Source organism: Sorex fumeus, unplaced genomic scaffold, assembly GCF_029834395.1.
Source record: "Sorex fumeus unplaced genomic scaffold, SorFum_2.1 ptg000010l, whole genome shotgun sequence".
Classification (NCBI taxonomy): domain Eukaryota; kingdom Metazoa; phylum Chordata; class Mammalia; order Eulipotyphla; family Soricidae; genus Sorex; species Sorex fumeus.
Genome location: NW_026606067.1, coordinates 42,966,772 through 42,984,581, shown reverse-complemented (window position 1 = coordinate 42,984,581; position 17,810 = coordinate 42,966,772).

The window sequence follows — 17,810 nt, the reverse complement described above, 5'->3', positions numbered from 1 at the left end:
GCTTGGAACGCCTTCAAGAACGTCGAAGAAATAGCTAAGAGGACGAAGAACCTCCGGCTCCGGGCACATCTCTTTGATTCCACTGTTCTTCCTGCATTAACATATGCCTCAGAGACCTGGGCCCTACGCAAACAAGATGAGAACGCCATTCAGGTCTCCCAAAGAAGAATAGAAAGAGCTATGCTTGGAATATCACGTTTCACTCAAATGAGAGAACGAATCCGGAGTTCTGACATCCGTCGACGATCAAGGATCAGGGACGCTGTCTCATTTGCCAAGGTGTCGAAAATCAGATGGGCTGGTCACGTAATGAGATTTAAAGACGACCGTTGGACTAGAGCTGTTACTGATTGGATTCCACGGGATGTCAAGAGACCGCGTGGCCGCCCACCTACCAGATGGTCAGACTTCTTTGTCAAGGTCATGAACGATCGGTTTGAGGCCCTCCATGTTCCCGGAGCGAAGAGATGCCATTGGGCTACACTAGCACGCGACAGGGACAAATGGAGACGTTACTGGCGCCCGCTCGAGCAAATCGACGACTAACGGGAAGTTAAGTGATTAAGTGATTAAGTGATGTTCTTGTGTGGATACAAGTTATTAACTCAGCTGGGTAAGTACTAAAGAAGATGGTCATTCGATCATAGGGCAAGAAGACATTCATTTTTTTTAATACTCTCCATATTTTCTTCTCAAGTTACTGTGCCATCACCAAATTTTTAGCTTAATTCTTAAAACACTCACTAAGGATTTAGTTACCAGATACTGTATACTTGAAATCCACATTCAAGTTTCTACTCATGAGCAATTCTTCAGGAACGCTTGTATCTTGTAACATCCCTTCAGTTCTTCAGTGATTTTCTTCAACTTATTCTATAAGAATTTTTTCACTGTGGACTGACAGTTCATCTAATATGGCATATACTAGACGTACTAGTCGATCCAGCACCACATGGTTCTCTGAGCATTGTAGGGTGAAGCAGTGAAAGTCCTTAGCACTGTTGTTATAGCCCTGAAGATTCCTCTGAACCCTCATCAAGCACCCCTGGGTGGTCATAGAAATCCTCTCTACTGCAGAGCCCAAGCAACTTGTCATCATCAGCCCAGTTGTTGTTTGAGAATTATAGGTGGCATCCCTAAGCCACTTGTACAACTCTTGAGAACCCCTTTGCCTCTCACAAGAATTTATTCATTTTTATTTGAGTTACAACTACTGGCTGGTATACCTTCTCTTGGAGAACCTGGCAGGCTACTGAGAGTATCCTGCCCACATGGCAGAGTCTGGCAAACTCCCCGTGGCATATTCGATATGCCAAAACCCAGTAACAATGATGGGTCTCATTCCCCTGACCCTGAAAGAGCCTCGAATGTGCACTTTCTAAAATCTCAGGGCTAGAACGAAGGAGACGTTACTGGTGCCTGCTCGAGGAAATTGACGAACAACAGGATGACAGTGGTACAGTGACAGTACTGGTATGCATATTTGCTTCCCCCACGTCCTTTTCAAAGGTGCTTTGGGTCTATGTTGATATCTTTTTATATCAAGCGAAGCTTGTTTTACACAAAATACAGACTCTGTTATTGGTAGAAACTTATTGATTAGAGATGTAGAGTAAATACTTTAATACCTAAGTAAGTGGGCAGTTTCTTAATAAGAAATATTCCATTAGTTGTGAGCTCAAATAGATTCGAAATCATTAAAATAAATTGTAATTATAAAATTTCATCATAGACATTAAAGATGCACATATTTCTGAGTGCTTATGCCTCTCGTATTGTTTTCCTCTTGAAAGCTTCAAATATTTCTACATCGTTGAGTAAGTGACTCAATTTTGCAGTGACTCGAGAAGCATCCCACCAATGCTGACAAGCAAGTCACACGAAGGGAGACAAGAGCTTAATTTACGTTTTAGAGCCATGCCCTACATTTTTCCTACAACAGTAATGATTGTCTTCATGGCAGCTGTTCTCCATGGTTTCATAACTTATTCTTGAATAGAACAGTTCTTCAGAAATACAAAAACTGAAATACATTTCCTGAAAACTATGAAAATAGGGTGAAACACTAATCAAAACTAAAACAATCATCAGTAAGATCTGTAGCATGGGCTTGGCACAAGGACCATTACTGGTCTCTGAAAGGAAAAATCAATTACATAAGTGATTTGTCATTAGCTCTGAAGTATCCCACAGTATTCTCGCAGCTGATTTAAGTGAAGTGGAGGCAAATCAGAGAGCTGTGATGGACATCAGTTCTGCAATTTTATATGGTTTGACGAGATTCAGATTGAACTGTGAGTGAAGCTATGGCACTTTTGGTAAAATGGCCAGTTAATGAACACCAATCTTGAAATAAATGAGAGGATTAAAAACAAAGTGGGTAATGTGGGATAAAAGCCATAGAAAATATGACATTTTCATAAACACAACTTGAAATTTAGTGACGTCAACTCATTCTCTCATTTATTGACTGCCTTCTTTAATTCTTCCTTTACTTCTAAGGAAAATAGTAGTTTTACCCCCAGAGAGATGTTATATGTCAATATGCACAAGCTGCTGTCAATTTTTTATATTGTAGTTATTGTTATTGTTAGAACGACAACCTTGTTATAACAAACAACCATTGTTATTTCTTTAAAATATCTCTATAAGGGCCACAGGTGTTTTTTAGTGATAAAGCTCTTGTTTTGCATATGTTCAATCCCTGGCACCTAATATATACGTGTATATATATATATATATATATAGATAGATAGATAGATAAATATGCATATATATGTGTGTATATATATATATACATATATATTGCCTTTAGAAGGTAAAGCAGATGTTTAAAAGGCTAAAGGAACTAGCTTGAAATACGTCAACCCTCGTTGGTTTTGATCATTGTATGATTCCCCCAAGCACCACACTTAGCATAGTGCTGATAGCAGTCCCCAAACACACCAGATGTTCCCTCACTTCCCAAAATGGGTAGCATAAGGTGCTTGCCTTGTATGCAGTTGAGTCCATTTCAAATCTTGGCACTACAGGAGCTGGAGAGATAGCACAGTGGGTAGGGCGTTTGCCTTGCACGCGGCCAACCCGGGTTAGATTCCCAGCATCCCATAGGGTCCCCTGAGCACCGCCAGGAGTAACTCCTGAGTGCAGAGCCAGGAGTAACCCCTGTGCATCGCCAGGTGTGACCCAAAAAGCAAAAACCAAAAAAACAAATCTTGGCACTACACATGGTTCCCCAACCACAGACGAGAGTGACCCCTGAGCATCGCTAGGTGTGACTCAAACACTCCACCTCCCCAAATAAAAGGGGAGTAAAATACTTCTTTGAAATTAAATGTCTTTAATTTAATGTAACCATTGTCCACTATTTCTAATTAGTAGAGGTCCACACTCTTTAGTGAGTTTGATTCTTTATTTTTTTTTCATTTTGGGCTCACAAACATGTTGCTCAATGGGTCTGTGCTTAGGGATCACTCCTGGTGAGGCACAGGGGGCCTTATGGGATATTGGGGGTAGAACCCAGGATAACTGCACTGCAAGGAAGCCCCCTGCCGGTTGTACTCCTGTTCAGGCCGCATAAGTTCAAATCTTATTCACCGTTTTTTTGTCTACCCCCCAGTCATTACAAAATAACACCCTTTTATATAACTTTTCTTTAACTCCTGTATTCTCCTCCCCCAGACCCCCACCTTTTGCTCTCCAGTTCAGGATACAGGTTGATAAACATTTAGTTCCATTTCTGTTTACATAGGCCTAGGTGAAAGGAGTGACAATAGCATCCAAAGAATAATAGTTTCCCATTATCAAATTGGATTTTATGTTACTGTCTGTAAATTATCCTTTTCTTTTCCTAACCTTTATCATGTTCTTCTGGGCTGGAGTGATAGCACAGCGGGTAGGGCATTTGCCTTGCACATGGCAACCCGGGTTTGATTCTTCCGTCCCTCTCAGAGAGTGCAGCAAGCTACCGAGAGTATCTTGCCCACAGGACAAAGCCTGCCATGGAACCCGTGATGTATTCGATATGCCAAAAACAGTAACAAGTCTCACAATTTGCTGTGAGACGTTACTGGTTCCCGCTCGAGCAAATCTATGAACAACAAGAGGACACTGCAACAGTGCAGTGCTATTATGTTGTTCTAGATTAGTGTCTTCCATGATTCAAAGGAAATGGAAGACATTAGGAAAAAGATGAATGATAGAGAACAAAATCTTCCTCCAACAAATCTAAAGTGGTATCAGGACTGCAACAATAGTGCGGTGGATAAGGAACTTTCCTTGTCTGCAGCTGAACAAATACTGATTCCCTCTACTGCACACATCCCTGGAACACCAGTAGGAGTTATTCCTGAGCACAGAGTCAGGAGTACAGAGCCCTGAGTGCAATGCCAAGGGTAAGTCTTCAGTACAGTCGGGTGTCACCGAGACTGCTGCCTCCCTCACACCCCCAGAAAAAAAGTGGTCTTGGGATGTTCGAATCTAATCATGCCATTTCCTGTTGTAAACCCACTCATAGATTTTGATCATAGGTAAGATAAATTCCAAACTGCACTGTGGCAAACCAGGCCCTGCATAATTCGAACTATTCCTGCAATTTTCCCCATGTTTTCCACCTCTCTTCTCCTCTACATGTAACTGGTCTTTCTTCCATAAAACTTTCATTAAGTTTTCTAGAAAGTTTAATCTCCTTGCTGAATGTATGGGTTTGTCTAAAAAACAATCTTCTCTCAGACCCTTTCCCACTGAATAATGTCTTGACCTTTGTTTGATTTCAGTTGATAACTTTTCTTTTTGCAACTCTTTTCCTAAGCCAATTTTTATGCATATCATAACACATTGCATTTCCATCTGGAATACTAATCATAATTTTAAAATATAGATTTATGAGTTTATTTTAAATGTTGACTTCCTCTGGTACACTCTATTAACTATAGCAGGTTTTTACCCTGCATCATTCCTATAAATTCAAGTGAATATTTATCAAATAATTAATCTTAGAATTCATAATATATAAGACTCCTAAATTTCTGCTATTTGAAGATCTATTGTTAATACTCCTGGTGGAACCTGGTTCTATTAGTTCTTTGAGCTTTGGGCAGCTCATGGTAAAAATGGAATCACATTTACTCAGTTTTGTGACACAGTATTGTATGAAATTTATAGCCTTGGAAGTATGCATTACATGCACTCGATGGCATTATCTAGCCTTCCCGATGCCCCTTTTGCCTCTCAGCTACTTTATGAACTTAAAAATAACTGGTTTCTCACTGTTCCATGGCCTGAAACAGTTCATAGTATCTCTCCACCCCAATACAAATTCCTTGGGGACATATTTTTCCTCTTCTGTCTATCTTCTCCTTCCCTAATCTCACCTCCTACAACTGCTTCCCCCACATCTCACTGCTGTGTAGCCTGATTCTCTTAAAAACCTTGACCTTATTAACCATCCCAGGAATGCATCTGCATCATTCTCTTTGCACTGACTGTTCCTTTTACTGGAATAATTTTTTTCCAGTTCTTTCCCGAAATCAGAAAAATTAGCAAGCTCTAATGATTCTCAAGCTCTCTAGTGACATTTTAATTTTAATTCCAGTCACTTCTTTCTCTCAACACTTCCTAATCTCCTTAGTCCACTTCACTTTTTGTCTTATTTACTTAGCTTTAAAACACTCGTTTTTATTGTTTTCCATTCCCTGCTTGATTGTATTCTCTCTGAAAGTATACGTTGGTCTTTGTTAATTGCTGCATCCACCCCTAGCACCTATAACAGTCCTGGACACATACCATACCCTTAATAAATATTGTTTTATTTAGCAAATGTCATACTCATTATTACATGAATGTTAAAGTTATTTTTAAGGTGTTATTTTGTGAACACTATTTTCCCATGCAAAATTGCTTAAAATTTTATTTGTTGCCATAACATTGTCTAAATAAATGTCTCTTCAGAGAGTTTAAGGGCTTAGCCAAAACTCACCTTGCATTGAGGGGGAATGAGCCATTTACCTCTGGACACTCTTATTTTCAATGCACAGTTCGGATACTTTCATTATCATCTGGCATTCAAGCCTTTTTTGACCAATTTCTATATATCTTATGAAATATTCACATTCAGCTATACAAAGAGAAAGTAATAAGATGATTTTTTTTCTTCCTGTCCTTCAGTCACCATCCTTAGGCCCCTTCAGATTATTATAGAGCTTTTTCTTGTACAACTGGTCAACTGTTCCTCAACGGATTTTTTCCTCAATTATTTCCTCAATTTTCTGATTTTGTCATATATGATCTTTAGACTTTTCAATAATTCACAATGATTTAGCCTGATGAAGGTTTTGACTACTATCAGTATTTATCTTTTTAAACTCTATTTAATCTATTTTTGAAATAATTCTAATTTCTCAACAGGGTGTCTTGATATTTGATATTTGGGGTAGAAATAGAGAAGGAAACATAGTTGCAATGGTGTGAGTGGTGGGAAGATTATATTTGAATTTAGGAATTCCAGTAGTTCAAATCTTTCTACTCTGGAATTGTGTCATAAATGACACATGAGGAAAAAAACCCTTTTGAATACAAATGCAAATAAACACAAATAAATTTTTGCAATATAATAAATTTTTACAGGTAAGTATTTTAAAATATTAAATATGGAAGAGTCTCCTGCCCCCGCACCTGGCTATCCTCACAGGGGCCCCGTGGAGGAGGGCGGGTTGAGTTTCCCTCCCCACTCCGAGCAGAGCCCTGGCAGCCTAAGACCTCTGGAACCAGCCACAGCCATGCTTAAGACCACTCTCCACACGTTCGGACAAGCCTCACACATGAAGGAACCGTCAGAGGAACCCAGGCATGTGGTACCCGGGGCCAAGATCTCCAAACCTGCTAGGATCAGGACTGGGTCTTCTCCACCCAGATCCCCCATCTTCCAGTATGTAGGTGTTATACCCACCAACTGCCCCCCCAGCGCTGTGCTATTCCATCAACGGCCAAGACCCAGAGACTATAAAACCCAGCACGTGGAAGTGTGTGGCCGCATTTGTGGCCGCACAACCTCTGATTATCTAATTCTTACTCTTGGAGAACCCGGCAGGCTACCGAGAGTATCCTGCCTGCACGGCAGAGTCTGGCAAACTCCCCGTGGCGTATTCAATATGCGAAAACCCAGTAACAATGATGGGTCTCATTCCCCTGACCCTGAAAGAGCCTCGAATGTGGCACTTTCTAAAATCTCAGGGCTAGCACGAAGGAGACATTACTGGTGCCTGCTCAAGGAAATCGATGAACAACAAGATAACAGTGATACAGTGATACAGTGAAATATGGAAGAAAATGAAAGTTTATGAAAATAAAGAGAGCTTCTTTTAGTTCCTCCAGGGGAGATAAACTATCTCTTACTTTTGTTTACTAAGCACTTAGTTTACTATACGTTATTTGGTGGCCATTGAACAAAACTTCCTTATTGAATATGTAGGTAAAATTGCTTTCAGTGAAGCAGAATTTATAAACTTTTACTTAGGGTACAAGGGCTAAAGTATGTGCCTTGCCTATGGCTCTCCCTGGTTCAGTCCTTGTAACTGCATATAATACCCCTAGTGTTGCCAAAATTGATATCTGAGCTAAGGTTGAGTCCTGATTATGTCCAGGTGTCATCCCATAAATGAAATTCAGTAAATAAATCTGTAATGTTATTGATATATATATTTCATTCCATCTGAATTATATCAATGATTAAGCAGTTTTATTCTTCTCATGTCTCAGTGAGAAAAATAAAGCAAGTTTTTTCTAGGACAAATAGAGAAATGAATAGTACACAGTAGCTCAAAAGTGGTAAAATCTTGACAGAGACACTTCCAGGATTGTAGGGAGGATTAACTATGTAAATACACTTGTAGTACTTAGAATAGGACTGATGTAAGTGCTCCGTAAATGTTAGTACAAATGTTAGCTGCAGGTTATTACTTACAGAGCTATTCTACAATATAAATTTCTGGTTCCAATACACAGAACTTGGTTCAGTAAAACCACATGCAGGCAGTCATAGTTTTTTTTTTCTTTCTAATGTTCCTCTTATGATTATTTTCCCCTTATTTTATTTTATTTTTTTTAAAGTTGTAGATTTACAATTTTTTGTGCTTTGGTTTCAATTATACAATGATCAGATACCCATCCCTCCACCAGTGCCCATTTTCCACCACCATGGATAATATCCCTCCCACCCCCATCCCCCCATCCCCCCATCCCCCCTGTCTCTGTGGCAGGGCAATCCCCTGTGTTCTCTCTCTCCGTTTGGGTGTTGTGGTCTGCAAAAGAGGCATTGAGTGGCAAACATGTTCAGTCCATGGTCTACTTTCGACATGCATCTCCCCTCCTGGGAGGATCCTCCAAACATCCTTTATTTGGTGCTCCCTTCTCTATCTGAACTGCCCTTTCCTCTAGGATACCCGGCTGGCCTCTAAGTTATGGAGTAATCCTCCTGGTGCTGATCTCAGCTATTCTTGGGTATTAATCTCATACTTTGTTACTTTATATCCCCCAGATGAATGCAATTTTCTATGTCTATCCCTCTCTTTCTGACTCATTTCGCTTAGCATGATACTTTCCATATTGTACCACTTGTATGTAAATTTCATGACTTCATCTTTTCTAACAGCTACATAGTACTCCATTGTGTAGATGTACCAAAGTTTCTTTAACTAGTCATCTGTTCTTGGGCATTCAGGTTTCTTCCAGTTTCTGGCTATTGTAAAGAGTGCTGCAATGAACAAACAAGTGCAGATGTCACTTCGACTATACATTTTTGCCTCTCTGGGATATATTCCCAGGAGTGGTATTGCTGGGTCAAATGGGAGCTCAATTTCTAATTTTTTGAGAATTGTCCATACTGTTTTCCAGAAGGGCTGAACCAGTGGACATTCCCACCAACAGTGAAGGAGTGTCCCTTTCTCGCCACATCCACGCCAGCATCGGTTGCTTTTGTTCTTTTGAATGTGGGCCAGTCTCTGAGGTGTGAAATGGTATCTCATTGTGGTTTTGATCTGCATCTCCCTGATGATTAATGATGTAGAGCATTTTCTCATGTGCTCTTTTGCCATTCGGATTTCTTCTTTGAGAAAGTTTCTGTTCATTTCATTGCCCCATTTTTGGATGGGGTTGGATGTTTTCTTCTTCTGGAGTTTAACCAGTATTTTGTATATCCTGGATATCAACACCTTGTCAGATGTGTATTCGGTGAATATCCTTTCCCATTCTGTAGACTATCTTTGTATTTTGGTCACTGTTTCTTTGGAGGTGCAGAAGCTTCTTAGTTTAAGATAGTCCCATTTATCTATCTCTGTTTTCACTTGCTCGGCCAGTGGCGTGGCATCTTTGAAGATACCATTAGCTTCAATGTCATGGAGGGTTTTGCCAACTTTATCTTCAATGTACCTTATGGTTTCTGGTCTGATGTTGAGGTCTTTAATCCATTTTGATCTTACTTTTGTACATGGTGTTAGGCAGAGTTCTGAGCCTATTTTTTTTGCATGTAGCCATCCAGTGATGCCAACACAATTTATTAAAGAGGCTTTCCTTACTCCACTTCACATTACTTGCACCTTTATCAAAGATTAGATGATCATATGATTGAGGGGAGATGTCAGTGTATTCAACCCTGTTCCATTGGTCTGCAGTTCTGCTTTTGTTCCAGTACCATGCTGTTTTAATTATTACTGCTTTGTAGTACAGTTTGAAGTTCGGGAGGTTGATTTCTCCCATTTTCTTTTTCCCAAGAATTGCTTTAGCTATTCGTGGGGGCTTATTGTTCCATATAAATTTCAGGAGTGTTCGCTCCATTTCTTTGAAGAATGTCATGGGTATCCTTATAGGGATTGCATTGAATTTATACAATGCTTTCGGTAGTATTGCCATTTTGACAATGTTAAGTCTCCCAACCCATGAGCAGGGGATATCTTTCCATTTCCTCATGTCCTCTTTTATTTCCTGAAGTAGCGTTTTTCTTTGTACAGGTCCTTTACTTCCTTAGTTAAGCTGATTCCTAGGTACTTGATTTTCTGGGGCACAATTGTGAACGGGATTGTTTTTTTCATGTTGCTTTCTTCTCTCTCACTGTTTGCGTATTGGAAAGCCATGGACTTTTGGGTATTGATTTTATAACCTGCAACTTTACTATACGAGTCTATTGTTTCTAGGAGTTTTTTGGTGGAAGTTATTGGGTTCTCTAAGTAGAGTATCATATCATCTGCGAATAGTGAGAGCTTGATTTCTTCCTTTCCTACCTGAATGCCCTTAATATCTTTTTCCTGCCTAATCGCTATTGCAAGTACTTCCAGTACTATATTGAACAGCAGTGGAGAGAGTGGGCATCCCTGTCTCGTCCCTGATCTTAGAGGGAAGGCTCTCAGTTTTTCCCCATTGAGGATGATGCTTGCTGTAGGCTTGTGGTAGATGGCTTTAATTATGTTGAGGAAGGTCCCCTCTATACCCATTTTGGCTATGGTTTTCATCATAAAGTGCTGCTGGATCTTATCAAATGCTTTCTCTGCATATATTGATATGATCATATGCTTTTTATCTTTTCTTTTGTTGATATGATGGATTATGTTGAATGATTTCCGAATGTTAAACCATCCTTGCATCCTTGGGATGAATCCTACTTGGTCATGGTGTATGATCTTTTTGATGAGTAGTTGGATTCTATTTGCTAGTAGTTTGTTGAGGATCTTTGCATCTGTGTTCATCAGGGATATCGGCCTGTAATTCTCTTTCTTTGTGGTATCTCTGTCTGCTTTTGGTATCAGTGTGATATTTGCTTCGTAGAAACTGTTCGGAAGTGTTTTTGATATTTCAATTTCGTGGAAAAGCTTAAAGAGCATCGGGAGTAAGTCCTCTTTAAAGATTTGGAAGAATTCACTAGTGAATCCATCCGGGCCAGGAATTTGTGCTTGGGGAGACATTTTATTACAATTTCAATTTCCTTGATGGTGATAGGTCTGTTCAGGTATTCCAGGTCTTCTTGGTTCAGCCTTGGGAGTCTGTAGGAGTCTAGGAATTTATCCATTTCCTCGAGGTTTTGATGTTCCGTGGCATAAAGCTTCTCAAAGTACTCCCTGAGGATCCTCTGAATTTCTGTGGTTTCTGTTGTAATGACCCCCTTTTCCTTTCTGATTCGGTTTATTAGGGTTTTCTCTCTCCATTTCTTTGTGAGTTTTGCTAGAGGCTTATCGATCTTGTTAATTTTCTCAAAGAACCAGCTTTTGGTTTCATTGATCTTTCGGATTGTTTTTTGGGTTTCCATCTCGTTAATCTCTGCTCTGAGTTTTATTATTTCGTTTCTCCTGTTCGGGTTGTGCTCCTTTTTTTGGTCCTTCTCCAAGCTCTTAAGCTGTGAGGTTAGGTTACTTATGTGCGCTCGCTCCTTCTTCCTGTGGAATGCTTGTAGAGCTATAAACTTTCCTCTTAACACAGCCTTTGCTGTGTCCCATAAGTTTTGGTAACTCGTGTTCTCATTTTCATTCGTTTCTAGGAATCTTTTGATTTCCTCTTTGATTTCCTGTCTAATCCACTCGTTGTTCAATAGTGCACTGTTTAATTTCCAGGTGTTTGATTTAATTTTCTGTTTTTGTGTGTGATTTACTTCTAATTTCAGCGCATTATTGTCTGAGAAGATTGTTGATACAATGTGTACCTTCTTAATTTTATGGAGGCATGTTTTGTGGCTCAGCATGTGGTCTATCTTGGAGAATGTTCCATGTACGCTTGAGAAGAATGTGTATTCAGCTTTTTGTGGATGAAGTGTCCTGTATATATCTACTAAGTCCCTTTCTTCCATTGTTTCCCTCAAATGAAGTATGTCCTTGCTAAGCTTGAGTCTGGTTGATCTATCAAGAGGTGATAAAGCAGTGTTGAAGTCTCCCACTAGTATTGTGTTGCTATTGATGTCTTTTTCCAAATCTATGAGTAGTTGTTTTAAGTACTTTGCTGGTCTCTCATTAGGTGCATATACATTTATTATTGTAAGTTCTTCCTGTTGTACAGATCCTTTGATCAATAAGAAATGGCCTTCACTGTCTCTTATGACCTTCCTCACTCTGAAATCGATGTGGTCTGATATAAGGATGGCTACCCCAGCTTTTTTATGGGAGCTGTTTGCCTGTAGGATTGTTTTCCAGCCTTTGACTCTGAGTCTGTGTTTGCTTTGAGTATTGAGATGCGTTTCTTGCAGGCAGCAGAATGTTGGGTTCAATTTTCTAATCCATCCTGCCACTCTATGTCTTTTAATTGGTGCGTTTACCCCATTGACATTGAGAGAGATTATTGTTACGGGATTTTGTCCCATTGTTCTGTTGAAATTTGGTGTATTTGAGGGGCCTTTCTTGCCATAAAGTAGCCCATTTAGTTGTTCTTGTAACCATGGTTTTGAATCTATGAAGTTCCTGAGCTGTTGTTTGTCTGTGAAACTGTGTGTTGTTCCTTCTATTATGAATGAGAGTCTTGCTGGGAAAAGTATTTTGGGGGAGGCATTTATTTCCTTGAGTTTTTTTACTATGTCCCACCACTGTTTTTGGGCCATGAGGGTTTCATCAGAAAAATCAGCTGTGAATTTTAAGGATGCTCCTTTGTAAGAGATTTCTTTCTTCGATCTTCCTGCTTTCAGAATTTTGTCTCTGTCTAAGGTTTTGGTCATTTTGATCAGAATGTGTCTTGGGGTATTTTTATTCGGATTTCTTCTAGCTGGTACCCTTCGGGCCTCCTGAATGTGGTCGCAAGTTTTCTTCAGCTCTGGAAATGTTGTAGCAATGATGTCTTTGACAGTTTCTTCTTCATCGAGGTTTTCTTCCTGTCCCTCTGGGACTCCAATAATTCTTATGTTACCCCTCTTGGCTTCATCACGATCTTCTCTTGCCATCTGTTCCCGAATTGTGAGTCTCTTTTCCATTTTCTGCTCTTTTCTGGAGAGTCTCTGAACTTCATCTTCGAGCTCACTGATTCTGTTCTCAGCCGCTCTTACTGCTGCTGAGGCCTTCAACTAAGATTTGCAATTCGCCTACGAGATTTTTCAGGTCTGACATTTCTGATTGCATTTTCCTCATTTCTGCCTTCAGATCCTCTTGTCTTCTATTGGCATTGGTTTCCATTGTTTCTTTTAATTCCCTAAGCATCCTAAGTAGCTCCCTTCTGAATTCCTTGTCAGAGAGGTTGACTAACACTACAGTTCTGTTGGTGTCATCTGGGCTAGACTCTTCAATATGAAAGTTTGGTGGGCTTTTGCGTTGCTTTACCATTGTGAGAAGTGTGGTTTAGTCCTTCACGTTCACTATTACTATTCTGCTTGATAAGCAGTGTGAGTTATGATAGGCTTATGAGTTATTGGCTACTGTGTTTCTAGTGGCTGAGCTAAAATAGAGAAGTTTCCATCTAAGAAGGTAGCTTATGGTTCCTATGGCATATGTAGTGGGAAAATATTTCGCGGCCGTGTTAGCGGCCGCGGCTCCGGAAAGAGTCCCTGGCACTGGGCGAGGAGTTGGGAATGTCTCCAGTTTGAAATTGGAGCCGTTCAGCTTTGTTGCCCAGAGCTGGGCCTCTGTGCCCGTCCCACGCAGATCAGGGGTTGAATACCGGCTTTCTAGGGGCTGGTTCTAGCTGCGCGTGCCCAGAGAGGGACCCAGGTCCTTGGGGGCGAGCTGTACTTGTTGGAATTGGAGCCGTTCAGCTTTGTTGCCCAGAGCTGGGCCTCTGTGCCCGTCCCACGCAGATCAGGGGTTGAATACCGGCTTTCTAGGGGCTGTTTCTAGCTGCGCGTGCCCAGAGAGGGACCCAGGTCCTTGGGGGCGAGCTGTACTTGTTGGAATTGGAGCTGTTCAGCTTTGTTGCCCAGAGCTGGGCCTCTGTGCCCGTCCCACGCAGATCAGGGGTTGAAAACCGGCTTTCTAGGGGCTGGTTCTAGCTGCACGTGCCCAGAGAGGGACCCAGGCCTCCTCTTATGATATTAATGTCAGTCATTAAACTATGTGTATCCCACAGAGACCTTTCATGCTAGTATGGTAAAGAAGTGGTTGGTGAGCTTTGAGCCTGGTTCCTGTTCTGTCTTCTCTTGTATCAGCCCTGGAGCCAGAAGTAGGAAGGTATTCTGTTTTATATTATAAACATAATGTAATGTTTCATTGCTTTTCACGTTTTATATCACTAGTTTTTAGACTCTTGCTGTAAGAAAACAAATAGTGATAGTTCTCATCAATGCTCTTGATCAGTCGCTGTTAATCAGTTGCTATCATATTGTCTTCAGTTTATCTTTTATAGGTTTGTTTCTGCCTTTCCCTCTTGCTTATGTCTCTTCATTTCACATCTTTCTTTCATACGTCAGTCAAAAAGTCTAGTGGATTTCTTATCAATCCACAAACACACCCTTTTCTACCATAGCGCTATGGACACATCATTATTTCTGCCTGCATTTTCCATTTCCACATTCTCTGGTTTCCACAGTCTCTAAAGACCTGGACCAAATAGCAACTCTTTTTGGGGAATCTGAGCATATTTCTCTCTTTATAATAATGCTTCTATTTCTCTTTTCATATTCCTCTTATAAATATAGATTAAATTTCATTATCAACAGTGGGGAAAGGTATTCCTTCAGCATATTCCTCTTTTATAATGGTTTTCTTTTTCTTCTTTAAAATTCCTCTTTCTAAATAAAGATAATTTTTTGTTATCAATAGAAGGTCAAAGTATATTGCTGAAAGGGATTCTTTATTTAATCAAAGACTAAGTAAAGGTAAAGGTAAAGGCCCTCCCGTTGATTGTCGATTTGCTCGAGCGGGCCCAGTAACGTCTCCATTGGAGACTTTGTTGTTACTGTGTCTGGCATATCGAATACTCTCGGTAGCTTGCCGGGCTCTCCGAGAGGGGCGGAGGAATCGAACTCGGGTTGGCCATGTTGGCCGCTTGTAAGGCGAACGCCCTACCCGCTGTGCCATCTTTAAAAAGCAGCAATAAAGGAAATAATTTTTAAAAAATAGAATAATTTCTGAGATATTTTATAATTATTTGCAGTTATTGTAAATAGTTTTTGTAATAATGTATATCACACATAGGACAGCCGGTTTTTTCCCCTGATCTGCGCGGGACGGGAACCGAGCCCACCTCCCAGCAACAAAGCTGAAGGTCTCTGCAAACTCTCTCCCCTTCCATTCAGGTACAGCCCGCCCCCAAGGCCTGGGACTTGCTCTGGGCACGTGCAGCTAGTTCGATCTCATAGGACAGCCGGTTTTTTTCCCCTGATCTGCGCAGGACCAGTGCAGGGACCCTTTCCAGAGCCGTGGCCGCTCACGCGGCCGCATATTCTCCCACTACATATGCCCTAGGAACCATAAGCTACCTTCTTAGATGGAATCTTCTCTATTTTAGCTCAGCCACTAGAAACTCAGTAGCCAATAACTCATAAGCCTATCTCAACTCACACTGCATATCAAGCAGAATAGTAACAGTGAAATGAAGGATTAAACCACATTTGTCACAATGGTAAAGCAACGCAAAAGCCCACCAAACTTTCTTATTGAAGAGGCTAGCCCAGAAGACATCAACAGTACTGTAGTGTTAGACAACCTCTCTGACAAGGAATTCAGAAGGGAGCTACTTATGATGCTTAGGGAACTAAAAGAAACAATGGAAAGCAATGCCAATAAAAGACAAGAGGATTTGAAGGCAGAAATGAGGAAAATGCAAACAGAAATGTCAGACCTGAAAAACCTGGTAGGCGAATTGAAAAACTCAGTGGAAGGCCTCAAAAGCAGAGTAACAGCCGCTGAGAACAGAATCAGTGAGCTCGAAGATGAAGTTCAGAGACTCTCCAGGAAAGAGCAGAAAATGGAAAAGAGACTCACTATTCGGGAACAGATGGCAAGAGAAGATCGTGATTGAAGCCAAGAGGGCTAATGTAAGAATTATTGGAGTCCCAGAGGGACAGGAAGAAACCTTGATGAAGAAGAAACTGTCAAAGACATCATTGCTACAACGTTTCCAGAGCTGAAGAAAACTTGTGACCACATTCAGGAGGCCCGAAGGGTACCAGCTAGAAGAAATCCGAATAAAAATACCCCAAGACACATTCTGATCAAAATGAAAAAAAAAACCTTAGACAGAGACAAAATTCTGAAAGCAGCAAGATCGAAGAAAGAAATCTCTTACATAGGAGCATCCTTAAAATTCACAGCTGATTTTTCTGATGAAACCCTCATGGCCTGAAAACAGTGGTGGGATATAGTGAAAAAACTCAATGAAATAAATGCCTCTCCAAAAATACTTTACCCAGCAAGACTCTCATTCATAATAGAAGGAACAACACACAGTTTCACAGACAAACAACAGCTCAGGAACTTCATAGACTCAAAACCTTGGTTACAAGAACAACAAAATGGGCTTCGTTATGGCAAGAAAGGCCCCTCAAATACACCAAATTTCAACAGAAAAATGGGACAAAATCCCATAACAATAATCTCTCTCAATGTCAATGGGCTAAACGCACCAATTAAAAGACATAGAGTGGCAGGATGGATTAGAAAATTGAACCCAATATTCAGCTGCCTGCAAGAAACACATCCCAATAGTTAAAGCAAACACAGACTCAGAGTCAAAGGCTGGAAAACAATCCTACAGGCAAACAGCTCCCATAAAAAAGCTGGGGTAGCCATCCTAATATCAGACCACATCGATTTCAGAGTGAAGAAGGTCATAAGAGACAGTGAAGGCCATTTCTTATTGATCAAAGTATCAGTAAAACACGAAGAACTTACAATAATAAATGCATATGCACCTAATGAGAGACCAGAAAAATACTTAAAACAACTACTCATAGATTTGGAAAAAGACATCAACAGCAACACAATACTAGTGGGAGACTTCAACACCGCTTTGTCACCTCTTGATAGATCAACCAGACTCAAGCTTAGCAAGGACATACTTCATTTGAGGGAAACAATGGAAGAAAGGGACTTAGTAGATATATACAGGACACTTCCTCCACAAAAAGCTGAATACACGTTCTTCTCAAGCGTACATTGAACATTCTCCAAGATAGACCACATGCTGAGCCACAAAACATGCCTCCATAAAATTAAGAAGGTACACATTGTATCAACAATCTTCTCAGACAATAATGCGCTGAAATTAGAAGTAAATCACACACAAAAACAGAAAACTAAATCAAACACCTGGAAATTAAACAGTGCGTTATTGAACAACGAGTGGCTTAGACAGGAAATCAAAGAGGAAATCAAAGGATTCCTAGAAACGAATGAAAATGAGAACACGAGTTACCAAAACTTATGGGACACAGCAAAAGCTGTGTTAAGAGGAAAGTTTATAGCTCTACAAGCATTCCTCAGGAAGGAGAAGCGAGCACACCTAAGTAACCTAACCTCACAGCTTAAGAGCTTGGAGAAGGACCAAAAAAAGGAGCACAACCCGAACAGGAGAAAGGAAATAATAAAACTCAGAGCAGAGATTAACGAGATGGAAACCCAAAAAACAATCCGAAAGCTCAATGAAAACAAGAGCTGGTTCTTCGAGAAAATTAACAAGATAGATAAGCCTCTAGCAAAACTCACAAAGAAAGGGAGAGAGAAAACCCTAATTTACCGAATCAGAAACGAAAAGGGGGTAATTACAACAGAAACTACAGAAATTCAAAGGATCCTTAGGGAATACTTTGAGAAGTTTTATGCCACGGAACATCAAAACCTGGAGGAAATAGATAAATTCCTAAACTCCTACAGACTCCCAAGGCTGAACCAAGAAGACCTGGAATACCTGAACAGACCTAT